At 30.8% G+C, this 27,888-nt stretch overlaps 1 long non-coding RNA gene across 23 annotated transcripts in view; it reads left to right on the top strand.

Annotated features, from left to right (window-relative positions):
- LOC127725777 (uncharacterized) overlaps positions 1 to 27,888 on the top strand; it is a 136,482-nt gene that overhangs the window by 64,151 nt on the left and 44,443 nt on the right. For 15 of the 23 annotated variants that reach the window (XR_007993182.1, XR_007993138.1, XR_007993154.1 and 12 more), the window contains 8 exons: positions 2,406 to 2,467; positions 7,750 to 8,225; positions 9,755 to 10,244; positions 11,857 to 12,346; positions 13,994 to 14,483; positions 18,273 to 18,762; positions 20,412 to 20,901; positions 24,691 to 25,180. This is a non-coding gene — a long non-coding RNA (uncharacterized LOC127725777). The remainder of the gene's footprint in view (positions 1 to 2,405; positions 2,468 to 7,749; positions 8,226 to 9,754; positions 10,245 to 11,856; positions 12,347 to 13,993; positions 14,484 to 18,272; positions 18,763 to 20,411; positions 20,902 to 24,690; positions 25,181 to 27,888) is intronic. The other 8 variants (XR_007993174.1, XR_007993211.1, XR_007993137.1 and 5 more) reach the window with 1 other exon arrangement.

Raw genomic sequence — 27,888 nt, 5'->3', positions numbered from 1 at the left:
TTTATATCTTCAAATGATGAGTTGAATAGCAAACCGAGCATGTCAAAATCGAATAGCAAAGCGAGCCTGACAGAATTGATTGCAAAGCGAGCGTGTCAGAACGAGATCATTGAAAAGAACTCGAAGCATAACGAGGGACAATGTGTTACTTCGAAATACTTCTCTTTCTATTGGTGACATGTTGAGCGCTGGCCTAATTCATGTAAGACAAGAAGTAACGCAAGTGTACCTACTCTTCAATTTATCATATATTATTTATTTATTTATTTATTGATGGCATGTTGAGCGCTGGCTTAGCTTATGCTTACAAGGACTCATTTTGCAACCTGAGATGGGTAAGTTCGAGTAAAAAAAACCATTTACACACTAAAAATTGATCCAAAAGATCTTTTAACTGGATAAACAAATGATTCTTTCAGCCGACAAGAGGACTGCTTAGTTATCCGTTTTATTCAGGGCTGCCTGAGAATAATTTTGTGACGAGTAAAGAATAGGTGAAATCCATCATTGCATTGCCCAAACGAAATGAGTTACGCATGCCGCCCTTGTAACGCATTGAGTGTCCCCAAAATTATTCCGAGATAGTGATAGTGCCAAAATCAGATAATGATATTGCCAAAATGAGGTGCAAGTATGACTAAAACATGTGAATGCTCATTGTTGAGCGTACCTGATGAAGGTAAATCCAGAAAAACGCTTCGGACGCATGAAATTTATAACGTATTGTTTTCATTTTTTTTCAACTGTGAAATAGTAAAAACAAAAACAAAAAGAACAAAATCTCCATCATCAAAATAAAAACGTGAAATACAAACTAAAGATAAGAAACACTAAACATAATTCTATCTGAAACGATAGTAAACGAATGTTATTGCATATTTCAAAAGTAATACTGCATGAGTAGCTGACAACCGCATTTTTAGTCCTTGTGTGACAATATGTCTTGAGCTTGCCTAAACATTCGTAAAGGGTATGCTTTTGCAAACCAATAATGATCGTTATCCGTTGAACTGTTCAATCTTCGGAAAAGCATGTGCTGATAATTATTCATTTGGCAAACAGTTAGATCTAAATGCTAAATCATCGACAGTAAGGTTTAAATAATCACCCCTCCTACTGAATAAAGCCTATAACTAGAGTAACAGTCAGAATCCTCACGAGCTAAAGATGACCTGTACGTAGAAACTATGAATGCTACTTTTATAATTCACAGTACGTATAGTGTCCGGCTGTGATCGTATTTTTTCGAGTAATTTGATTGAGTTTTTTCGAGTGTGACCACTTTTTTTCGAGTGAATATGATCAAAAATGTAAACAAACAGACTTCTTTTTTTTTGTAAGACGTGAAATAGATGTTTTAACATAATATTCTTTACGATGCTTTTATTCCAAAATATAGAATAAAGCTATTTTATACAAGTACCAATGCAAATATCAAAGTAAATGTATACTTGGAATCTATATATCCTTTCATATACAGACACTTTACAAAATTTCTTTGAGCATTGAGAACGACATTTTTTAGTATAGATTTAATTTTATATGTCTGTGTTTTTTCGAGTACGGTCCAGGTTTTGATCGCGTGATTAAACAAAATTACAATGGCTTAAAATGTCATATGTCAGTGCGATTAGTTTAAAACACAATAAAAAGGTTCAAATAAAGTACTTTTCAAAGCACGAAACCAATGCATTTAACCAGTTTGATAATACTGTAGTACACGTAACACGTACATTCTTAAAAAGCATCGAATATTTGTATATATTATTGTTTGCCACATCTTATAAATTGTATAGACACCGGTATTGGCATATTTAGATAGATCAAACATGTCCAAGCCCATGTAAATATGGTGGAACTATCTAACAAGTCAACGCACAGGTACACATGTTGTATCGATCCAAACATACGTATATCGATGTCGATTTAACCAAATATGGACATCATACAGTAAATATTCGTGTTGTAAACAATATCAATGTGAGTACAAACATATATATATAAAGAAAAGGAGATGTGGTATGAATGCCAATGAGACAAATATCTACAAGAGTTCAAATGACGAAGATAAAAGTAGATATAGGTCACCGTGAACCAACGACAACCACTGAATTACAGGTTCTAGACTGTCATGGGACAGGCATATAAAGATTGTGGCGGGGTTAAACATGTTTGTAAGCCCTCAACCCTCACCTAACTTTGGACAGTGGTGTTACAGCACAAAAATAGAACAAACTGTAAAACTCAGTTACAAATGGCTTTACTAAATACATCTGCAAGAAACACAAACAAACCAACTTACATAAAAACAATAGATACAACGCATCGATATAAGAGTACTCGCGGTCACTGAAAGCTAGTTCAATGCCTGTTACAACAAATAAATAAATCATGTTTTTTTCCAGACTAAAGTATCAAGCAGTACAATGTTTGATTGAGACGTACCTACATTGCGTGTGTTCAGTGGGTATGTGTATTTTGTTAACAGAAAATACATCCTAAATATTTCATTTACTATTTGCCTTGATGATAATTTGTTTAAACGTTCTATGAATGGAAAACAAGAATAATTTTCAAATGCTACTACTGTGATGAGGAGTATGATCAAGCGAATTTTATACTTGGTCACACAGCAATAAAACACCACGAGAGCTTCCTTTCTATCCGTTAGCAGTGCTTTAAAAAATGAAAAATACGGATCTCTATCTAGCCATTAAAATTACCAATGTATATCTGCGGAACTCTGCGAAAGACATGAATTAAATACATGAGGTGTACGCTATTGTATTCACATTTTTCTTATTATTATTTCAAAAGGATTATATTAAACTTAATTAAATTTTGAACACCGGTATACTACTGTTGCCTTTATAGATTATTTAATTCATTGTTTATTATATATTTCATTCAATTCAAAATTTATTGTCAATCGGAAATAGTACAGGAGCGGATTAAGTGATTTGGAAAAGAGGGGGTGGCTTGGCAGGTCCCAGACCTCTCTTAGTAGAATATTTATGGTATATTGCATTTTACTGAATTTATAACTTCTGTCCCTTTGTTTTCTTATCCCTATTTTTAAAACTCCAGGTTTTGCCACTGTAATATGTAGTAGAGAATTGATAAGAAGTAGTGGATTCGTAAACGATAATCAACGAGCGACTTTAGTCGCAAGTTGATTATCGTTTCCGAATCCACTACTTCTTATCAATTCTCTAGCTTAACCCATTTCTAGTAAAACGACTGTCTGCTTTCAGTTTTGACAATGAATCAACGATATTTCATAAAAATAGTTTCGCATTTTGTCTTTTTTATTCTTTAATAGCTAGAAATGATTATGTCAACACGGTTCGCATCTATATTTAGATATTTGACAAGTTAACTTAAGTTTAAGATAACTTAAATGAGGTGTTAGCTCCCCTTTTTAAGACCAGATTTAATTTTTGTATATACATGTTTCATTTAATGTTTAATCATAACAAATTATTTAAATTGAATAGATTTTGGGATATTTAATTTATTCAAAAAGACATATATTAATATACAGTATTTATTTATCTTGTTTTGAAAAGTTAAAAATTTCAATTACCAAAATTTTAAACCTTCAAAATTTATATATATAATATTTAGCAACATGTTTGGTATGTTGAAGATTTAATACCGACAAGCCGTTCTTGGTCAAATGAATATTATTAGCGTAGATGCCTTAAATCTGCCATTTCATAATGCTCAAATTCATGTTGCTTTCCAAAAGTATTAAAATTATGTGCTTACGTTTTAAATTGAAGAATTATATATTTTTTTTATTTGTTTAAACTGTTTCTGTTTCATTAAGTTAAGATTATTTTAACGTTATTACATTTGGCATATATCGTTCACCGGTCAATAAACTAGTTTTATCTGTGGAACGCATTCTGAATCCCCATCAGAATTGCTCTTGCTACGGATGTACAATGAATAATTATGTTGATTTCACAAACTTGTCATCAAGCTGTTCATAGCCGTGATCGTCTAGTCGTTGGTAACGAATGTCATAACGTTGATATTAACAGTGCAAAGTTCGAATCTTGTATCCGGAATGAAATTTTTAATTGTAATTTTTTTCTGGACCAAAATATTGTTTTAATCCTAGAACATGTAGAAGTATTATATATTTCATTTTCATATAATGGCGATGATTTTGTTTCTGTTTTTACTGTCAACGAAGTAGTTTTAACCCATTTCTTTAAACAAAATAACACCCAAAATAAAACAAATTCAATAAACATGAAAAAACCAAGATATATATTTCATTAGATTACAAAAACGAATTATCAATTAGACAGAAATACAGTTGAATGAGAAACATTGACAATTAAGCGCTTTAAGTGTACTATTCACATAATGATTGATGTCAGCCATCGTGGTCTAGTGGTATCATGGATAGACTGAAGACTGTTGATTATGAAGAAAATACGCGCGGGTTCGAATCCTACACATGCCACTCGTTTTTAAGAGGATAAAAGATCGTAAGTTAAAAGTTTAAAGTTATAATATAAATTCTCTTAAGTTAATACTGTGGTCAGTGGATTCTTGAAAAATAATCTACAGTCAGAACAATAGACTGACGTCAGAGAAATGGGTTAAATATAAATCATAAACTATTATTTACTGCAAAAAAATATTGTAGCATGAAATGATATTGAAAAGATTATGAGTCACCTGTTCTCGGTTCGAAAGACAGTTTTACAAAGAATCAGTAATTTCTAATATATCTTAATATTGCAAGGTTATGGTTAATTGTTTTCAGAACAGAGAATAATCATTAAATTGAAAAGGGTTAAATTTGATGAACACTGTAATATGGTTTGTTACTTAATAGGAATATATAATATTGCCCTTCGCTAAATTACAATTACAAAATAGAAAAAGTTAGCTTTTAAGGCCAAGAATGCCTTCTTTCTTATTCACATTTTCTTTGAAAAACACGACCATTTTTTTAAAAACCACATGTTGCTCTCGAAAAAACAGGGACAATGTAAAATACTGAATTATTAGTGAACTACAAGGACATTGTGTGTCGTTTGTGCTCAAAACATGTTTACTATACAGAATAAGATGAATAGTCATGAATAAAACTATTATATACGCAAAATAGCAGTAAATTGATCTGACCGCATCTAATATCACTCGAAAAAACCTGATCTACACTCGAAAAAAGTAGAACGATTCACTCGAAAAAACGCGATCTCCGCCGAACACTATATCTACCGTGTAATTATTGTATTTGAGTCCTGAGTATACTACTATCAAGCAATAACGGATCGGTATCTAAAGCATCAATTATTCAGATAGTGTTGATATGGGCAAATACATTTGTTTTAAAACATTTTGAAGTTATTCCTTGACAAATAACGAATATATTAGTGTCAGATAAAAACATACTAATTTAAAGCTATAAAAATGCCATAGTTTAATGATTTCGTAAAAATCAATCAATCAGAAACCATTTGATATGAATGTATTATCAGAGGGTACCAGAATTGTCTACGTATTCACTAGCTTTAAACCATTGAATTACAGCAAGGCTACAAACATTACCATAAAATTTCCGATTCACTTTAAAATATGTTTCTATTACGCATTTCAACAGTAATCGATGTTCCGAATGAGAACATGTGCAAAAACACACAATAATATGTACCTACTAGTGTGTTCGACCGTTTTTAATGATACTCCAAAACTGTGACTTTCAGCACCACATTGTCAGATGATGCATGGATCCTTACCCTTTCAATGGTGTCAATATAAGAAAAATTAAACGAGAGTACAATTTTGAGCCTACAGCCTTAAATGTTATACCAGTTTGTGGTTTAAAATAGAAGAAATGACTACAAATTAGTCGAAAATATTCAAATCTGAACGAAATGGGTTTAGCGCTTATACCAAGCGGTACTTATAATTGACCGTCAGACAAAATGCACTCAAAAGGTTAAAACAATTAATTGAAATACCACTTAAGCAAAGATAATAGCTTTATGAGTTGTCAATTAAAATGTTTTAAAAGTTTAAAGAAATTGTATCACATTTTGAAAATTTGTTTCAAATATATTATTTTCTTATGCCGGATTTATTATATTTTTTTTATCAGAGAATATAACTCGAAAATTACAGACATAATTGTTATTTGCAAATGTACTGGCTTTATATTAAAAGATAACAAACTATGATTAAGTGTTGAGTAGAAACAGATTCTGTAAACCAACTTATTTTCGCATATACTTTATTTCGCGTTTCGCCCTTTCTAGCTTACTTGATGTAGTGATAATAAGGTAAGATCCAAGGATTACATCTTCGCGACGATTTATATTCGCGTTATTTTTCTAATCGCGAATGTCGGAAAAATAAATCGGTCGCGAAAATTAGTTGGTTTACAGTATACTAGCGTGCATTGAATACACATAATATTTGCTACGAAAACGACAAGTAGTTGTTTGTCTCTTTTGAATGGTTACGTAGAAAACAATTAACACATTAAAGTAATGATTAATTCAATATCAGTTGTTGATCCTAAAGTCGTGCAGAGTATAGGAAATTATAGAAATTATTGGCCAAATCTTAACGATAATTGATCAGCGTATTTAAAAGCAGGTGTGTTTAGAACAGTCAGAAATAATTAAACTTAAAGGTTCAGAAATTAAAAGGTAAAAAATTTGAGTGAATATAGCTGCAATTAAGTAATGGATTATAAAACCTTGAATTTTCGGAATACTAAGGATTTTCTACACAAGAAATAGATTACCTTAGCTGAATTTCATAAAACCTTTTGGAATTTGGGTCCTCAATACTCTTCAACTTCGTACATTATTTGGCTTTTTAACTTTTTTGATCCGAGCACCACTTTTTTGTTAACGAAACGCGGATCTGGCATACAATTTTTTTTATCCTGGTATCTATGATGAGTTTATTTACATGTGTTGATAGTCTTAATGGAAATCAAAATAAAATTAACTGCATGAACCTGAATAACAAACAACATGCCAAAGCAATAATTGTTTTAATCCAAGCTTTACAATCGGTATTGCCAATTGACCTTCAGCGAGATTTCAGAAAATTTATTGAAAAAAATCTGAAAATCACAATATGGTCAGTATATCCAAAGGCTCTGGCTATGTATTTAAAGATACCAGATTAAGATGAAAGTTTGGATGTGAAAGAAATATACAAGCCTGTATTTAAATAAAACGCCGTTTATCAAATTAAAACCACAAATAATTGTTAATCTTTATAGTAATATTTTTTAGTACATGATCTGATATTCGAGTACAGTCTTGGAAATCATTAAAATTCCTGACGAAATCTGAACAAAACATTCTAAAGCCAACAGGTTATGTTATGTAAAGATATCACAATAAGATAAAATGTAGGGCAGAATTAAATATAATAGCTTGCGTTTGAAAACATGGTATATTCAAATCGAACGACAAGTAACTGTATGTATTTTTATGAATGTAAAAGAAGAAAAACCAATAAAACAAAAAACTATTTATGAATTCAAAGTCGGTTGTTGATCTTACATGAAGAAAAGTATAGAGAATCTCCTAAAAATTATTTACCAGATTTAAACGATAATTGTTCATGTGTTTTTCGCTAACAGGAATTTCCAAACGACCGTCAGAAAATATAAAAAGTTTCAAACAAAAAATAGTAAAATATTCTAACAAACATAGCTATATCTAAGTATCTAAGATCATTTATTTTTTTTGATTTCAGATATATTGATGATGTTCTTTCCATAAACAATCCAAACTTTTCTGATTGGGTTCAATTAATATATTCTCCAGAACTAGACATTAAAGAAACAATAATAGACACGGCTTCCTCTGCCTCATTTTTAGACTTATACCTCGAATTTGACATAAGCAGTCATCTCAGTACCAGAACCAATAACAAACGAAATGATTAGAATTTTGAAATTATAAATTTCCACCACCTTAGCAGCAATATATAAACTTCACCTTCATATGGGATATACATTTCCCAAGTCATTCTGTATTCAAGAGCTTGCAGCTGCTACTCAGACTTCAGACTCAAACGTCACCAGTGTCTGAGCAGAAAGTTGATGAACCTTGGTTATGTCAAAAAACGTCTCGTCCTTTTTCTAAAGAGGTTCATCGAAAGGTACCAAGACCTTGATGACAAATATTCCGTATCAACTTCACAAATAATACACGAAGCATAGATTCTAGGTACTGATGTTTTTTTATCATCTTAATTACGTGTTATAATGTTCTTTATATTTGTCTTTGGATATTTTTAACCTTCACTATTTAATTCGTTTTTGGTAATATCCTTTTGGCGAGGTTTGGTTTGTATATATCCCTCCATTATGTTATTGTGCTATGGATATTTTTTGTATTCTTGTCTTTCATTTTTGCTTATGTGCTTTGTCTATAGACTGTCTATATGCCTTTCAGTTTTTCTTTGTTGACATAGTTGTTTGTTTTTGTAATGATTAAGTTTGTAACACAATGTTGACTGCTGTATCGCAAGTTTTGACATTTTAAACTATTATATATAAAAAAGAAGATGTGGTATGATTGCCAATGATACAAATTTCCACAAGAGACCAAATGACACAGAAATTAACAACTATATATTTATAGGTCACCGTACGGCTGTTTGTTTTGCTCACACGTTGTTGTCAATATAATGGAATTCTGTGCGACTGTCATACAAGTGAGAGCTTTATTAAGCTATACAACCAGGTTTAATACACCGTTTACTATATATGAAAATGCCTATTCCAAGTCAGGAATATTACAGTTGTTTTCCAGTCTTTTTATGTGTTTGAGATTTTGATTTTGCCATTTGATAAAGAACTTTCCGTTTTGACGTTTTTATGCATTTATATTGTACAGAGAATAAAATCAGCAAATCACAGCTTCGTTGGCTATGTTATTTAAAGATCACAATTTAAGATAAAATGTGTTTGAATTTCACTTAAAAAGAAAAAAAAAAATACATCAAAACGTAAAAGTAATAATTAATTCAACATCCGTTGTTGATATCAAATGTGATGGAAGTCTACGAACTGATCTTTTCTAATTAAAAATTGTTCAGCATTTCAAACAAACAAATGTATCTAAAAGACCGCCAGAAAAGTTGAAGTTTCAGACAATTTCAATAGACTTTTATTTGAGCAAATATAGCTGTCATGTACGTTATGGATAACATTTGTTGAAAATTATAATGAAAACAAAAATTTGTTTTGCCCTTTTCATTTATATTTAACGGACAAGAAAAGAAAACGGAACATCACAATTATGGTGTTTATCTCCAAACGCTTTCATTTCTCTGTTATAAAAGAAGCTTATTTCTAATAAAACTTTGAATATATAAGCCTGTATTAAAAAGCACCGTTCATGCAATTTAAACTACAAATAACCGTTAATCGTTTTAGTCTTGTTTTCTTAAAAAAGGGATTTTTAAGAACGTCTCAATTTGAACGGAAATTATTGAACGCTTTTGCCAAAAGTTTTGCTCGCACTGGATGCTATTAAAACTTGACATACAACTAATTGAAGAAATCATAATGTTTGGGGAAATATAGCTCTATTGTACCAATAAAATTTGTTGACAATCTTGATGACAATGAAAACAAAGTTAAGTGCATGAACAATACTAAACATTCTAAAACAATGTTTGACCAATGTTTTGAAACAAATCGTTTAAGATATTTTTTTTCTTATAATGTTTTTGTGCATTTATATTTTAGAGAGAATAAAAACAGCACATCACAGATGGGTCAGTATCCCAAATGCTCCTCAAATTGAGGAACGCGAAAGTAGTCCGTTAACCAAAAGTATATGTGCGGTGATATTAGACGTGTTTTAATTTTAACAAGTAACTGAGCTTAACCAATTGTGCTGATGTAGAGAACAGACGAAAATGCAATAAAGGTGTCAAAACTATGGAGTTATTTAATGTATGCAAAGAAGTACATTTTCAAAAGAACTTATTGTTTGAAAAAAAGGATCTTTTTTACCTCGATAAGCCGAATCACAAAAGGCATTTCGGGCAGTGCTAAATTATAAAAAAATGATTTTCACTTCGTACCCCGAAAATTTAACCACATATGTGCATATGTCTCAACTTCGAAACGAGCCATCATACATATTCAGGTTTATGATATTGGCAAAGAAATTGAAGTAAAGGTTACCTCTACCGCTTACCTAAAATGAATAGCTCATCTTTACCCAGCTGCGGTGAGTATCTCAAAATTTTATTGCTACATGTTAATGCACTGCAACAAATCATAGTGTATTATCTCAGTGAAAAAGGTGGAGGGTCAAACCTTTTAAAGAACGAAGTGCTTCAACTATTCAGCTATGAAGCTTCTACTGATTGCTCTTCATCAGAAAGGTTCAAATAAATATTGTGAAGCCTAAAGGTGGCAGCATTTCACTTTATGTAATAATACTTTCCAAGTCAGGAATATGACAGTTGTTGTCCATTCCTTTGATGTGTTTGTGCTTTTGATTTTGCCATTTGATTAGGGACTTTCCGTTTTGAATTTTCCTCGGAGTTCAGTATTTTTGTGATTTAACTTTTTTCCAGAATTTGATTTTTTTTCTCTCAATTATACAGTTTGTATTTAAATGAAATGATATAACAACCTGGTCAGTGTTTTGTCTTATTTCAGTTTCTGACGTATCATTCTAGGTTAACTTGAGACGGAGGATTAGAGATTTAAGAAAGTTCTGAATTTTCCTTAAAAATTAAAAACAATTACGTAAAAAAGTAAAGGTATTGATAAATTAACAACAGTTGCTGATTAAAAATTTTATTGAAGTCTTTGAAATTGTCGTATCTAATTGAAAACTTTGTTCAGCGTTTTTAACTAACAAGTGTATCTAAAAGACCGCCAAGAAATGATTAAACTAGAATTTTCAGACAATATCAATAGTCACTTATTTGAGAAAATATAGCTACTATGTAAGATATGGATACTATTTGTTGAAAAAACATAATGAAAATAAAGTTAACTGGATGTACATGAAAAACAAATAACATGCCAGAGCAAAGTTGAATTGTAGATGAGTTTTTGGTTTGATTAAATCTGAACGCAAATTGGTTTAGCGCTAATATCAACCGGTATTTCCAATTGACCATCCGCAACAATGTTTACAAGAAGTTACAAGCCATTTATTGTTAAACTATATGAACACAAATAACGGTATTGTGAGTTGTGGATTAACATGTTTGTAAAGGCTGAAGACAATCGTGTCACATATTGAAAATACCTTTGATATATTGCGTTTTCTTTTGCCGTTTTCTTCAATTAATATTTAACACAAAAGAGAAAGAAACAAAAACGGAAGATTACAATTATGGTATTTATCTCCAAACACATTGTCTGTGTTATTCAAAGAAACTTAATTCAGATAAAACTTTGGATACAATAAAACCCAATACTTTGTATCAAAAAAAACGTTCACGGAATTTAAACTACAAATCATTGGAAATCTTTTTAGTCTTGTTTTAAAAGAAAAAAAGGTTTGTTGAATACGTCTCGAAAATCGTCAACCTTATCAATTTGAACGGAAATTATTATACGCTTTTGCCAAAAGTTTTGTTCGCACTGGATGCCAGAAACTATTAAAAGTTGACATACAACTAATTGAAGAAATTATAATGTTTTGGGAAATATAGTTATATCGTACCAATTACATTTGTTGAAAATCTTGATAAAAATGAAAACAAAGTTAACTGCATGAACAACACTTAAAGATTCTAAAACAATGTTTGACCTACGTTTTAAAAAAATCGTTTCAGATATTTTTTTTCTTATAATGTTTTTATGAATTTATATTTTAGACAGAATAAAAACAGCACAAGACAGCTGGGTCAATATCCCTAATGCGCCTCAAATTGAGGAACTCGAAAGTAGTCCGTTAACAAAAAGTATATGTGCGGTGATATTAGACGTGTTTTAATTTTAACAAGTAACTGAGCTTAACCAATTGTGCTGATGTAGAGAACAGACGAAAATGCAATAAAGGTGTCAAAACTATGGAGTTATTTAATATGTGCAAAGAAGTACATTTTCAAAAGAACTTATTGTTTGAAAAAAAGGATCTTTTTTACCTCGATAAGCCGAATCACAAAAGGCATTTCGGGCAGTGCTAAATTATAAAAAAATGATTTTCACTTCGTACCCCGAAAATTTAACCACATATGTGCATATGTCTCAATTTCAAAACGAGCCATCATACATATTCAAGTTTATGATATTGGCAAAGAAATTGAAGTAAAGGTTACCTCTACCGCTTACCTAAAATGAATAGCTCATCTTTACACAGCTGCGGTGAGTATCTCAAAATTTTATTGCTACATGTTAATGCACTGCAACAAATCATAGTGTATTATCTCAGTGAAAAAGGTGGAGGGTCAAACCTTTTAAAGAACGAAGTGCTTCAACTATTCAGCTATGAAGCTTCTACTGATTGCTCCTCATCAGAAAGGTTCAAATAAATATTGTGAAGCGTAAAGGTGGCAGCATTTCTCTTTATGTAATAATACTTTCCAGGTCAGGAATATGACAGTTGTTGTCCATTCGTTTGATGTGTTTGTGCTTTTGATTTTGCCATTTGATTTGGGACTTTCCGTTTTGAATTTTCTTCGGAGTTCAGTATTTTTGTGATTTAACTTTTTTCCAGAATTTGATTTTTTTTCTCTCAATTATACAGTTTGTATTTCAATGAAATGATATTACAACCTGGTCAGTGTTTTGTCTTATTTCAGTTTCTGACGTATCATTCTAGTTTAACTTGAGACGTAAGATTAGAGGTTTAAGAAAGTTCTGAGTTTTCCTTAAAAATTAAAAACAAATACGTAAAAAAGTAAAGGTATTGATAAATTCAACAACAGTTGTTGATTAAAAATTTTATTGAAGTCTTTGAAATTGTCGTATCTAATTGAAAACTTTGTTCAGCGTTTTTAACTAACAAGTGTATCTAAAAGACCGCAATGAAATGATTAAACTAGAATTTTCAGACAATATCAATAGTCACTTATTTGAGCAAATATAGCTACTATGTAAGATATGGATACCATTTGTTGAAAAAACATAATGAAAATAAAGTTAACTGGATGTACATGAAAAACAAATAACATGCCAGAGCAAAGTTGAATTGTAGATGAGTTTTTGGTTTGAAATATGCGGACTGTCTATGAAATTGTCGAAATATTGATCAAATCTGAACGCAAATTGGTTTAGCGCTAATATCAACCGGTATTTCCAATTGACCATCCGCAACAATGTTGACAAGAAGTTATAAGCCATTTATTGTTAAACTATATGAACACAAATAACGGTATTGTGAGTTGTGGATTTACATGTTTGTAAAGGCTGAAGACAATCGTGTCACATATTGAAAATACCTTTGATATATTGCATTTTCTTTTGCCGTTTTCTTCAATTAATATTTAAAACAAAAGAGAAAGTAACAAAAACGGAAGATTACAATTATGGTATTTATCTCCAAACACATTGTCTGTGTTATTCAAAGAAACTTAATTCAGATAAAACTTTGGATACAATAAAACCCAATACTTTGTATAAAAAAAACGTTCACGGAATTTAAACTACAAATCATTGGAAATCTTTTTAGTCTTGTTTTAAAAGAAAAAAAGGTTTGTTGAATACGTCTCGAAAATCGTCAACCTTATCAATTTGAACGGAAATTATTATACGCTTTTGCCAAAAGTTTTGTTCGCACTGGATGCCAGAAACTATTAAAACTTGACATAAAACTAATTGAAGAAATTATAATGTGTGGGGAAATATAGTTCTATCGTACCAATTACATTTGTTGAAAATCTTGATGAAAATGAAAACAAAGTTAACTGCATGAACAACACTTAAAGATTCTAAAACAATGTTGACCTACTTTTTAAAAAAATCGTTTCAGATATTTTTTTTTGATAATGTTTTAATGCATTTATATTTTAGACAGAATAAAAACAGCACAAGACAGCTGGGTCAATATCCCTATTGCGCATCAAATTGAGGAACTCGAAAGTATTCCGTTAACAAAAAGTATATGTGCGGTGATATTAGACGTGTTTTAATTTTAACAAGTAACTGAGCTTAACCAATTGTGCTGATGTAGAGAACAGACGAAAATGCAATAAAGGTGTCAAAACTATGGAGTTATTTAATGTATGCAAAGAAGTACACTTTCAAAAGAACTTATTGTTTGAAAAAAAAGGATCTTTTTTACCTCGATAAGCCGAATCACAAAAGGCATTTCGGGCAGTGCTAAATTTTAAAAAATGATTTTCACTTCGTAACCCGAAAATTTAACCACATATGTGCATATGTCTCAACTTCGAAACGAGCCATCATATATATTCAAGTTTATGATATTGGCAAAGAAATTGAAGCAAAGGTTACCTCTACCGCTTACCTAAAATGAATTGCTCATCTTTACCCAGCTGCGGTGAGTATCTCAAAATTTTATTGCTACATGTTAATGCACTGCAACAAATCATAGTGTATTATCTCAGTGAAAAAGGTGGAGGGTCAAACCTTTTAAAGAACGAAGTGCTTCAACTATTCAGCTATGAAGCTTCTACTGATTGCTCCTCATCAGAAAGGTTCAAATAAATATTGTGAAGCCTAAAGGTGGCAGCATTTCTCTTTATGTAATAATACTTTCCAGGTCAGGAATATGACAGTTGTTGTCCATTCGTTTGATGTGTTTGTGCTTTTGATTTTGCCATTTGATTTGGGACTTTCCGTTTTGAATTTTCTTCGGAGTTCAGTATTTTTGTGATTTAACTTTTTTCCAGAATTTGATTTTTTTTCTCTCAATTATACAGTTTGTATTTCAATGAAATGATATTACAACCTGGTCAGTGTTTTGTCTTATTTCAGTTTCTGACGTATCATTCTAGTTTAACTTGAGACGGAAGATTAGAGGTTTAAGAAAGTTCTGAGTTTTCCTTAAAAATTAAAAACAAATACGTAAAAAAGTAAAGGTATTGATAAATTCAACAACAGTTGTTGATTAAAAATTTTATTGAAGTCTTTGAAATTGTCGTATCTAATTGAAAACTTTGTTCAGCGTTTTTAACTAACAAGTGTATCTAAAAGACCGCAATGAAATGATTAAACTAGAATTTTCAGACAATATCAATAGTCACTTATTTGAGCAAATATAGCTACTATGTAAGATATGGATACCATTTGTTGAAAAAACATAATGAAAATAAAGTTAACTGGATGTACATGAAAAACAAATAACATGCCAGAGCAAAGTTGAATTGTAGATGAGTTTTTGGTTTGAAATATGAGGACTGTCTATGAAATTGTCGAAATATTGATCAAATCTGAACGCAAATTGGTTTAAGCGCTAATATCAACCGGTATTTCCAATTGACCATCCGCAACAATGTTGACAAGAAGTTATAAGCCATTTATTGTTAAACTATATGAACACAAATAGCGGTATTGTGAGTTGTGGATTTACATGTTTGTAAAGGCTGAAGACAATCGTGTCACATATTGAAAATACCTTTGATATATTGCGTTTTCTTTTGCCGTTTTCTTCAATTAATATTTAAAACAAAAGAGAAAGTAACAAAAACGGAAGATTACAATTATGGTATTTATCTCCAAACACATTGTCTGTGTTATTCAAAGAAACTTAATTCAGATAAAACTTTGGATACAATAAAACCCAATACTTTGTATCAAAAAAAACGTTCACGGAATTTAAACTACAAATCATTGGAAATCTTTTTAGTCTTGTTTTAAAAGAAAAAAAGGTTTGTTGAATACGTCTCGAAAATCGTCAACCTTATCAATTTGAACGGAAATTATTATACGCTTTTGCCAAAAGTTTTGTTCGCACTGGATGCCAGAAACTATTAAAACTTGACATAAAACTAATTGAAGAAATTATAATGTGTGGGGAAATATAGTTCTATCGTACCAATTACATTTGTTGAAAATCTTGATGAAAATGAAAACAAAGTTAACTGCATGAACAACACTTAAAGATTCTAAAACAATGTTGACCTACTTTTTAAAAAAATCGTTTCAGATATTTTTTTTTGATAATGTTTTTATGCATTTATATTTTAGACAGAATAAAAACAGCACAAGACAGCTGGGTCAATATCCCTATTGCGCATCAAATTGAGGAACTCGAAAGTATTCCGTTAACAAAAAGTATATGTGCGGTGATATTAGACGTGTTTTAATTTTAACAAGTAACTGAGCTTAACCAATTGTGCTGATGTAGAGAACAGACGAAAATGCAATAAAGGTGTCAAAACTATGGAGTTATTTAATGTATGCAAAGAAGTACACTTTCAAAAGAACTTATTGTTTGAAAAAAAAGGATCTTTTTTACCTCGATAAGCCGAATCACAAAAGGCATTTCGGGCAGTGCTAAATTATAAAAAAATGATTTTCACTTCGTACCCCGAAAATTTAACCACATATGTGCATATGTCTCAACTTCGAAACGAGCCATCATACATATTCAGGTTGATGATATTGGCAAAGAAATTGAAGTAAAGGTTACCTCTACCGCTTACCTAAAATGAATAGCTCATCTTTACCCAGCTGCGGTGAGTATCTCAAAATTTTATTGCTACATGTTAATGCACTGCAACAAATCATAGTGTATTATCTCAGTGAAAAAGGTGGAGGGTCAAACCTTTTAAAGAACGAAGTGCTTCAACTATTCAGCTATGAAGCTTCTACTGATTGCTCTTCATCAGAAAGGTTCAAATAAATATTGTGAAGCCTAAAGATGGCAGCATTTCACTTTATGTAATAATACTTTCCAAGTCAGGAATATGACAGTTGTTGTCCATTCCTTTGATGTGTTTGTGCTTTTGATTTTGCCATTTGATTAGGGACTTTCCGTTTTGAATTTTCCTCGGAGTTCAGTATTTTTGTGATTTAACTTTTTTCCAGAATTTGATTTTTTTTCTCTCAATTATACAGTTTGTATTTAAATGAAATGATATAACAACCTGGTCAGTGTTTTGTCTTATTTCAGTTTCTGACGTATCATTCTAGGTTAACTTGAGACGGAGGATTAGAGGTTTAAGAAAGTTCTGAATTTTCCTTAAAAATTAAAAACAATTACGTACAAAAGTAAAGGTATTGATAAATTAACAACAGTTGCTGATTAAAAATTTTATTGAAGTCTTTGAAATTGTCGTATCTAATTGAAAACTTTGTTCAGCGTTTTTAACTAACAAGTGTATCTAAAAGACCGCCAAGAAATGATTAAACTAAAATTTTCAGACAATATCAATAGTCACTTATTTGAGCAAATATAGCTACTATGTAAGATATGGATACTATTTGTTGAAAAAACATAATGAAAATAAAGTTAACTGGATGTACATGAAAAACAAATAACATGCCAGAGCAAAGTTGAATTGTAGATGAGTTTTTGGTTTGAAATATGAGGACTGTCTATGAAATTGTTGAAATATTGATTAAATCTGAACGCAAATTGGTTTAGCGCTAATATCAACCGGTACTTCCAATTGACCATCGGAAACAATGTTTACAAGAAGTTACAAGCCATTTATTGTTAAACTATATGAACACAAATAACGGTATTGTGAGTTGTGGATTAACATGTTTGTAAAGGCTGAAGACAATCGTGTCACATATTGAAAATACCTTTGATATATTGCGTTTTCTTTTGCAGTTTTCTTCAATTAATATTTAACACAAAAGAGAAAGAAACAAAAACGGAAGATTACAATTATGGTATTTATCTCCAAACACATTGTCTGTGTTATTCAAAGAAACTTAATTCAGATAAAACTTTGGATACAATAAAACCCAATACTTTGTATAAAAAAGAAACGTTCACGGAATTTAAACTACAAATTATTGGAAATCTTTTTAGTCTTGTTTTAAAAGAAAAAAAGGTTGGTTGAATACGTCTCGAAAATCGTCAACCTTATCAATTTGAACGGAAATTATTATACGCTTTTGCCAAAAGTTTTGTTCGCACTGGATGCCAGAAACTATTAAAACTTGACATACAACTAATTGAAGAAATTATAATGTTTTGGGAAATATAGTTATATCGTACCAATTACATTTGTTGAAAATCTTGATAAAAATGAAAACAAAGTTAACTGCATGAACAACACTTAAAGATTCTAAAACAATGTTTGACCTACGTTTTAAAAAAATCGTTTCAGATATTTTTTTCTTATAATGTTTTTATGCATTTATATTTTAGACAGAATAAAAACAGCACAAGACAGCTGGGTCAATATCCCTAATGCGCCTCAAATTGAGGAACTCGAAAGTAGTCCGTTAACAAAAAGTATATGTGCGGTGATATTAGACGTGTTTTAATTTTAACAAGTAACTGAGCTTAACCAATTGTGCTGATGTAGAGAACAGACGAAAATGCAATAAAGGTGTCAAAACTATGGAGTTATTTAATGTATGCAAAGAAGTACATTTTCAAAAGAACTTATTGTTTGAAAAAAAGGATCTTTTTTACCTCGATAAGCCGAATCACAAAAGGCATTTCGGGCAGTGCTAAATTATAAATCAATGATTTTCACTTCGTACCCCGAAAATTTAACCACATATGTGCATATGTCTCAATTTCGAAACGAGCCATCATACATATTCAAGATTATGATATTGGCAAAGAAATTGAAGTAAAGGTTACCTCTACCGCTTACCTAAAATGAATTGCTCATCTTTACACAGCTGCGGTGAGTATCTCAAAATTTTATTGCTACATGTTAATGCACTGCAACAAATCATAGTGTATTATCTCAGTGAAAAAGGTGGAGGGTCAAACCTTTTAAAGAACGAAGTGCTTCAACTATTCAGCTATGAAGCTTCTACTGATTGCTCCTCGTGAGAAAGGTTCAAATAAATATTGTGAAGCCTAAAGGTGGCAGCATTTCTCTTTATGTAATAATACTTTCCAAGTCAGGAATATGACAGTTGTTGTCCATTCGTTTGATGTGTTTGTGCTTTTGATTTTGCCATTTGATTTGGGACTTTCCGTTTTGAATTTTCCTCGGAGTTCAGTATTTTTGTGATTTAACTTTTTTCCAGAATTTGATTTTTTTTCTCTCAATTATACAGTTTGTATTTAAATGAAATGATATAACAACCTGGTCAATGTTTTGTCTTATTTCAGTTTCTGACGTATCATTCTAGTTTAACTTGAGACGGAAGATTAGAGGTTTAAGAAAGTTCTGAATTTTCCTTAAGAGATAAAAACACATACGTAAAAAAGTAAAGGTATTGATAAATTCAACAACAGTTGCTGATTAAAAGTTTTATTGAATTCTTTGAAATTGTCGTATCTAATTGAAAACTTTGTTCAGCGTTTTTAACTAACAAGTGTATCTAAAAGACCGCCAGGAAATGATTAAACTAGAATTTTCAGACAATATCAATAGTCACTTATTTGAGCAAATATAGCTACTATGTATGATACTGATACTATTTGTTGAAAAAACATAATGAAAATAAAGTTAACAGGATGTACATGAAAAACAAATAACATGCCAGAGCAAAGTTGAATTGTAGATGAGTTTTTAGTTTGAAATATGAGGACTGTCTATGAAATTGTCGAAATATTGATCAAATCTGAACGCAAATTGGTTTAGCGCTAATATCAACCGGTACTTCCAATTGACCATCGGAAACAATGTTTACAAGAAGTTACAAGCCATTTATTGTTAAACTATATGAACACAAATAACGGTATTGTGAGTTGTGGATTAACATGTTTGTAAAGGCTGAAGACAATCGTGTCACATATTGAAAATACCTTTGATATATTGCGTTTTCTTTTGCCGTTTTCTTCAATTAATATTTAACACAAAAGATAAAGAAACAAAAACGGAAGATTACAATTATGGTATTTATCTCCAAACACATTGTCTGTGTTATTCAAAGAAACTTAATTCAGATAAAACTTTGGATACAATAAAACCAAATACTCTGTAAAAAAAAAAACGTTCACGCAATTTAAACTACAAATCATTGGAAATCTTTTTAGTCTTGTTTTAAAAGAAAAAAGGTTTGTTGAATACGTCTCGAAAATCGTCAACCTTATCAATTTGAACGGAAATTATTATACGCTTTTGCCAAAAGTTTTGTTCGCACTGGATGCCAGAAACTATTAAAACTTGACATACAACTAATTGAAGAAATTATAATGTTTTGGGAAATATAGTTCTATCGTACCAATTACATTTGTTGAAAATCTTGATGAAAATGAAAACAAAGTTAACTGCATGAACAACACTTAAAGATTCTAAAACAATGTTTGACCTACGTTTTAAAAAAATCGTTTCAGATATTTTTTTTCTTATAATGTTTTTATGCATTTATATTTTAGACAGAATAAAAACAGCATAAGACAGCTGGGTCAATATCCCTAATGCGCCTCAAATTGAGGAACTCGAAATTAGTCCGTTAACAAAAAGTATATGTGCGGTGATATTAGACGTGTTTTAATTTTAACAAGTAACTGAGCTTAACCAATTGTGCTGATGTAGAGAACAGACGAAAATGCAATAAAGGTGTCAAAACTATGGAGTTATTTAATGTATGCAAAGAAGTACATTTTCAAAAGAACTTATTGTATGAAAAAAAGGATCTTTTTTACCTCGATAAGCCGAATCACAAAAGGCATTTCGGGCAGTGCTAAATTATAAAAAAATGATTTTCACTTCGTACCCCGAAAATTTAACCACATATGTGCATATGTCTCAATTTCGAAACGAGCCATCATACATATTCAAGATTATGATATTGGCAAAGAAATTGAAGTAAAGGTTACCTCTACCGCCTACCTAAAATGAATAGCCCATCTTTACCCAGCTGCGGTGAGTATCTCAAAATTTTATTGCTACATGTTAATGCACTGCAACAAATCATAGTGTATTATCTCAGTGAAAAAGGTGGAGGGTCAAACCTTTTAAAGAACGAAGTGCTTCAACTATTCAGCTATGAAGCTTCTACTGATTGCTCCTCGTGAGAAAGGTTCAAATAAATATTGTGAAGCCTAAAGGTGGCAGCATTTCTCTTTATGTAATAATACTTTCCAAGTCAGGAATATGACAGTTGTTGTCCATTCGTTTGATGTGTTTGTGCTTTTGATTTTGCCATTTGATTTGGGACTTTCCGTTTTGAATTTTCCTCGGAGTTCAGTATTTTTGTGATTTAACTTTTTTCCAGAATTTGATTTTTTTTCTCTCAATTATACAGTTTGTATTTAAATGAAATGATATAACAACCTGGTCAATGTTTTGTCTTATTTCAGTTTCTGACGTATCATTCTAGTTTAACTTGAGACGGAAGATTAGAGGTTTAAGAAAGTTCTGAATTTTCCTTAAGAGATAAAAACACATACGTAAAAAAGTAAAGGTATTGATAAATTCAACAACAGTTGCTGATTAAAAGTTTTATTGAATTCTTTGAAATTGTCGTATCTAATTGAAAACTTTGTTCAGCGTTTTTAACTAACAAGTGTATCTAAAAGACCGCCAGGAAATGATTAAACTAGAATTTTCAGACAATATCAATAGTCACTTATTTGAGCAAATATAGCTACTATGTATGATACTGATACTATTTGTTGAAAAAACATAATGAAAATAAAGTTAACAGGATGTACATGAAAAACAAATAACATGCCAGAGCAAAGTTGAATTGTAGATGAGTTTTTAGTTTGAAATATGAGGACTGTCTATGAAATTGTCGAAATATTGATCAAATCTGAACGCAAATTGGTTTAGCGCTAATATCAACCGGTACTTCCAATTGACCATCGGAAACAATGTTTACAAGAAGTTACAAGCCATTTATTGTTAAACTATATGAACACAAATAACGGTATTGTGAGTTGTGGATTAACATGTTTGTAAAGGCTGAAGACAATCGTGTCACATATTGAAAATACCTTTGATATATTGCGTTTTCTTTTGCCGTTTTCTTCAATTAATATTTAACACAAAAGATAAAGAAACAAAAACGGAAGATTACAATTATGGTATTTATCTCCAAACACATTGTCTGTGTTATTCAAAGAAACTTAATTCAGATAAAACTTTGGATACAATAAAACCAAATACTCTGTAAAAAAAAAAAACGTTCACGCAATTTAAACTACAAATCATTGGAAATCTTTTTAGTCTTGTTTTAAAAGAAAAAAGGTTTGTTGAATACGTCTCGAAAATCGTCAACCTTATCAATTTGAACGGAAATTATTATACGCTTTTGCCAAAAGTTTTGTTCGCACTGGATGCCAGAAACTATTAAAACTTGACATACAACTAATTGAAGAAATTATAATGTTTTGGGAAATATAGTTCTATCGTACCAATTACATTTGTTGAAAATCTTGATGAAAATGAAAACAAAGTTAACTGCATGAACAACACTTAAAGATTCTAAAACAATGTTTGACCTACGTTTTAAAAAAATCGTTTCAGATATTTTTTTTCTTATAATGTTTTTATGCATTTATATTTTAGACAGAATAAAAACAGCATAAGACAGCTGGGTCAATATCCCTAATGCGCCTCAAATTGAGGAACTCGAAATTAGTCCGTTAACAAAAAGTATATGTGCGGTGATATTAGACGTGTTTTAATTTTAACAAGTAACTGAGCTTAACCAATTGTGCTGATGTAGAGAACAGACGAAAATGCAATAAAGGTGTCAAAACTATGGAGTTATTTAATGTATGCAAAGAAGTACATTTTCAAAAGAACTTATTGTATGAAAAAAAGGATCTTTTTTACCTCGTTAAGCCGAATCACAAAAGGCATTTCGGGCAGTGCTAAATTATAAAAAAATGATTTTCACTTCGTACCCCGAAAATTTAACCACATATGTGCATATGTCTCAACTTCGAAACGAGCCATCATACATATTCAGGTTTATGATATTGGCAAAGAAATTGAAGTAAAGGTTACCTCTACCGCCTACCTAAAATGAATAGCCCATCTTTACCCAGCTGCGGTGAGTATCTCAAAATTTTATTGCTACATGTTAATGCACTGCAACAAATCATAGTGTATTATCTCAGTGAAAAAGGTGGAGGGTCAAACCTTTTAAAGAACGAAGTGCTTCAACTATTCAGCTATGAAGCTTCTACTGATTGCTCTTCATCAGAAAGGTTCAAATAAATATTGTGAAGCCTAAAGGTGGCAGCATTTCACTTTATGTAATAATACTTTCCAAGTCAGGAATATGACAGTTGTTGTCCATTCCTTTGATGTGTTTGTGCTTTTGATTTTGCCATTTGATTAGGGACTTTCCGTTTTGAATTTTCCTCGGAGTTCAGTATTTTTGTGATTTAACTTTTTTCCAGAATTTGATTTTTTTTCTCTCAATTATACAGTTTGTATTTAAATGAAATGATATAACAACCTGGTCAGTGTTTTGTCTTATTTCAGTTTCTGACGTATCATTCTAGGTTAACTTGAGACGGAGGATTAGAGATTTAAGAAAGTTCTGAATTTTCCTTAAAAATTAAAAACAATTACGTAAAAAAGTAAAGGTATTGATAAATTAACAACAGTTGCTGATTAAAAATTTTATTGAAGTCTTTGAAATTGTCGTATCTAATTGAAAACTTTGTTCAGCGTTTTTAACTAACAAGTGTATCTAAAAGACCGCCAAGAAATGATTAAACTAGAATTTTCAGACAATATCAATAGTCACTTACTTGAGAAAATATAGCTACTATGTAAGATATGGATACTATTTGTTGAAAAAACATAATGAAAATAAAGTTAACTGGATGTACATGAAAAACAAATAACATGCCAGAGCAAAGTTGAATTGTAGATGAGTTTTTGGTTTGAAATATGAGGACTGTCTATGAAATTGTTGAAATATTGATTAAATCTGAACGCAAATTGGTTTAGCGCTAATATCAACCGGTACTTCCAATTGACCATCGGAAACAATGTTTACAAGAAGTTACAAGCCATTTATTGTTAAACTATATGAACACAAATAACGGTATTGTGAGTTGTGGATTAACATGTTTGTAAAGGCTGAAGACAATCGTGTCACATATTGAAAATACCTTTGATATATTGCGTTTTCTTTTGCCGTTTTCTTCAATTAATATTTAGCACAAAAGAGAAAGAAACAAAAACGGAAGATTACAATTATGGTATTTATCTCCAAACACATTGTCTGTGTTATTCAAAGAAACTTAATTCAGATAAAACTTTGGATACAATAAAACCCAATACTTTGTATAAAAAAAAACGTTCACGCAATTTAAACTACAAATTATTGGAAATCTTTTTAGTCTTGTTTTAAAAGAAAAAAAGGTTTGTTGAATACGTCTCGAAAATCGTCAACCTTATCAATTTGAACGGAAATTATTATACGCTTTTGCCAAAAGTTTTGTTCGCACTGGATGCCAGAAACTATTAAAACTTGACATACAACTAATTGAAGAAATTATAATGTTTTGGGAAATATAGTTATATCGTACCAATTACATTTGTTGAAAATCTTGATAAAAATGAAAACAAAGTTAACTGCATGAACAACACTTAAAGATTCTAAAACAATGTTTGACCTACGTTTTAAAAAAATCGTTTCAGATATTTTTTTTCTTATAATGTTTTTATGAATTTATATTTTAGACAGAATAAAAACAGCACAAGACAGCTGGGTCAATATCCCTAATGCGCCTCAAATTGATGAACTCGAAAGTTGTCCGTTAACAAAAAGTATATGTGCGGTGATATTAGACGTGTTTTAATTTTAACAAGTAACTGAGCTTAACCAATTGTGCTGATGTAGAGAACAGACGAAAATGCAATAAAGGTGTCAAAACTATGGAGTTATTTAATATGTGCAAAGAAGTACATTTTCAAAAGAACTTATTGTTTGAAAAAAAGGATCTTTTTTACCTCGATAAGCCGAATCACAAAAGGCATTTCGGGCAGTGCTAAATTATAAAAAAATGATTTTCACTTCGTACCCCGAAAATTTAACCACATATGTGCATATGTCTCAATTTCGAAACGAGCCATCATACATATTCAAGTTTATGATATTGGCAAAGAAATTGAAGTAAAGGTTACCTCTACCGCTTACCTAAAATGAATTGCTCATCTTTACACAGCTGCGGTGAGTATCTCAAAATTTTATTGCTACATGTTAATGCACTGCAACAAATCATAGTGTATTATCTCAGTGAAAAAGGTGGAGGGTCAAACCTTTTAAAGAACGAAGTGCTTCAACTATTCAGCTATGAAGCTTCTACTGATTGCTCCTCATCAGAAAGGTTCAAATAAATATTGTGAAGCGTAAAGGTGGCAGCATTTCTCTTTATGTAATAATACTTTCCAGGTCAGGAATATGACAGTTGTTGTCCATTCGTTTGATGTGTTTGTGCTTTTGATTTTGCCATTTGATTTGGGACTTTCCGTTTTGAATTTTCCTCGGAGTTCAGTATTTTTGTGATTTAACTTTTTTCCAGAATTTGATTTTTTTTCTCTCAATTATACAGTTTGTATTTCAATGAAATGATATTACAACCTGGTCAGTGTTTTGTCATATTTCAGTTTCTGACGTATCATTCTAGTTTAACTTGAGACGGAAGATTAGAGGTTTAAGAAAGTTCTGAGTTTTCCTTAAAAATTAAAAACAAATACGTAAAAAAGTAAAGGTATTGATAAATTCAACAACAGTTGTTGATTAAAAATTTTATTGAAGTCTTTGAAATTGTCGTATCTAATTGAAAACTTTGTTCAGCGTTTTTAACTAACAAGTGTATCTAAAAGACCGCCAGGAAATGATTAAACTAGAATTTTCAAACAATATCAATAGTCACTTATTTGAGCAAATATAGCTACTATGTAAGATATGGATACTATTTGTTGAAAAAACATAATGAAAATAAAGTTAACTGGATGTACATGAAAAACAAATAACATGCCAGAGCAAAGTTGAATTGTAGATGAGTTTTTAGTTTGAAATATGAGGACTGTCTATGAAATTGTCGAAATATTGATCAAATCTGAACGTAAATTGGTTTAGCGCTAATATCAACCGGTACTTCCAATTGACCATCGGAAACAATGTTTACAAGAAGTTACAAGCCATTTATTGTTAAACTATATGAACACAAATAACGGTATTGTGAGTTGTGGATTAACATGTTTGTAAAGGCTGAAGACAATCGTTTCACATATTGAAAATACCTTTGATATATTGCGTTTTCTTTCGCCGTTTTCTTCAATTAATATTTAACACAAAAGATGAAGAAACAAAAACGGAAGATTACAATTATGGTATTTATCTCCAAACACATTGTCTGTGTTATTCAAAGAAACTTAATTCAGATAAAACTTTGGATACAATAAAACCCAATACTCTGTAAAAAAAAAAACGTTCACGCAATTTAAACTACAAATCATTGGAAATCTTTTTAGTCTTGTTTTAAAAGAAAAAAAGGTTTGTTGAATACGTCTCGAAAATCGTCAACCTTATCAAATTGAACGGAAATTATTATACGCTTTTGCCAAAAGTTTTGTTCGCACTGGAATCCAGAAACTATTAAAACTTGACATACAACTTATTGAAGAAATTATAATGTTTTGGGAAATATAGTCCTATCGTACCAATTACATTTGTTGAAAATCTTGATGAAAATGAAAACAAAGTTAACTGCATGAACAACACTTAAAGATTCTAAAACAATGTTTGACCTACGTTTTAAAAAAATCGTTTCGAATATTTTTTTTCTTATAATGTTTTTATGCATTTATATTTTAGACAGAATAAAAACAGCACAGACAGCTGGGTCAATATCCCTAATGCGCCTCAAATTGAGAAACTCGAAAGTAGTCCGTTAACAAAAAGTATATGTGCGGTGATATTAGACGTGTTTTAATTTAACAAGTAACTGAGCTTAACCAATTGTGCTGATGTAGAGAACAGACGAAAATGCAATAAAGGTGTCAAAACTATGGAGTTATTTAATGTATGCAAAGAAGTACATTTTCAAAAGAACTTATTGTTTGAAAAAAAAGGATCTTTTTTACCTCGATAAGCCGAATCACAAAAGGCATTTCGGGCAGTGCTAAATTATAAAAAAATGATTTTCACTTCGTACCCCGAAAATTTAACCACATATGTGCATATGTCTCAACTTCGAAACGAGCCATCATACATATTCAGGTTTATGATATTGGCAAAGAAATTGAAGTAAAGGTTACCTCTACCGCTTACCTAAAATGAATAGCTCATCTTTACCCAGCTGCGGTGAGTATCTCAAAATTTTATTGCTACATGTTAATGCACTGCAACAAATCATAGTGTATTATCTCAGTGAAAAAGGTGGAGGGTCAAACCTTTTAAAGAACGAAGTGCTTCAACTATTCAGCTATGAAGCTTCTACTGATTGCTCCTCATCAGAAAGGTTCAAATAAATATTGTGAAGCCTAAAGATGGCAGCATTTCACTTTATGTAATAATACTTTCCAAGTCAGGAATATGACAGTTGTTGTCCATTCCTTTGATGTGTTTGTGCTTTTGATTTTGCCATTTGATTAGGGACTTTCCGTTTTGAATTTTCCTCGGAGTTCAGTATTTTTGTGATTTAACTTTTTTCCAGAATTTGATTTTTTTCTCTCAATTATACAGTTTGTATTTAAATGAAATGATATAACAACCTGGTCAGTGTTTTGTCTTATTTCAGTTTCTGACGTATCATTCTAGGTTAACTTGAGACGGAGGATTAGAGGTTTAAGAAAGTTCTGAATTTTCCTTAAAAATTAAAAACAATTACGTACAAAAGTAAAGGTATTGATAAATTAACAACAGTTGCTGAT

This window comes from Mytilus californianus, unplaced genomic scaffold (assembly GCF_021869535.1).
Source record: "Mytilus californianus isolate M0D057914Y unplaced genomic scaffold, xbMytCali1.0.p SCAF_1, whole genome shotgun sequence".
NCBI lineage: Eukaryota > Metazoa > Mollusca > Bivalvia > Mytilida > Mytilidae > Mytilus > Mytilus californianus.
Note: the sequence above shows the minus strand (reverse complement) of the source record. Positions and strands in the feature narration are given on the sequence as shown.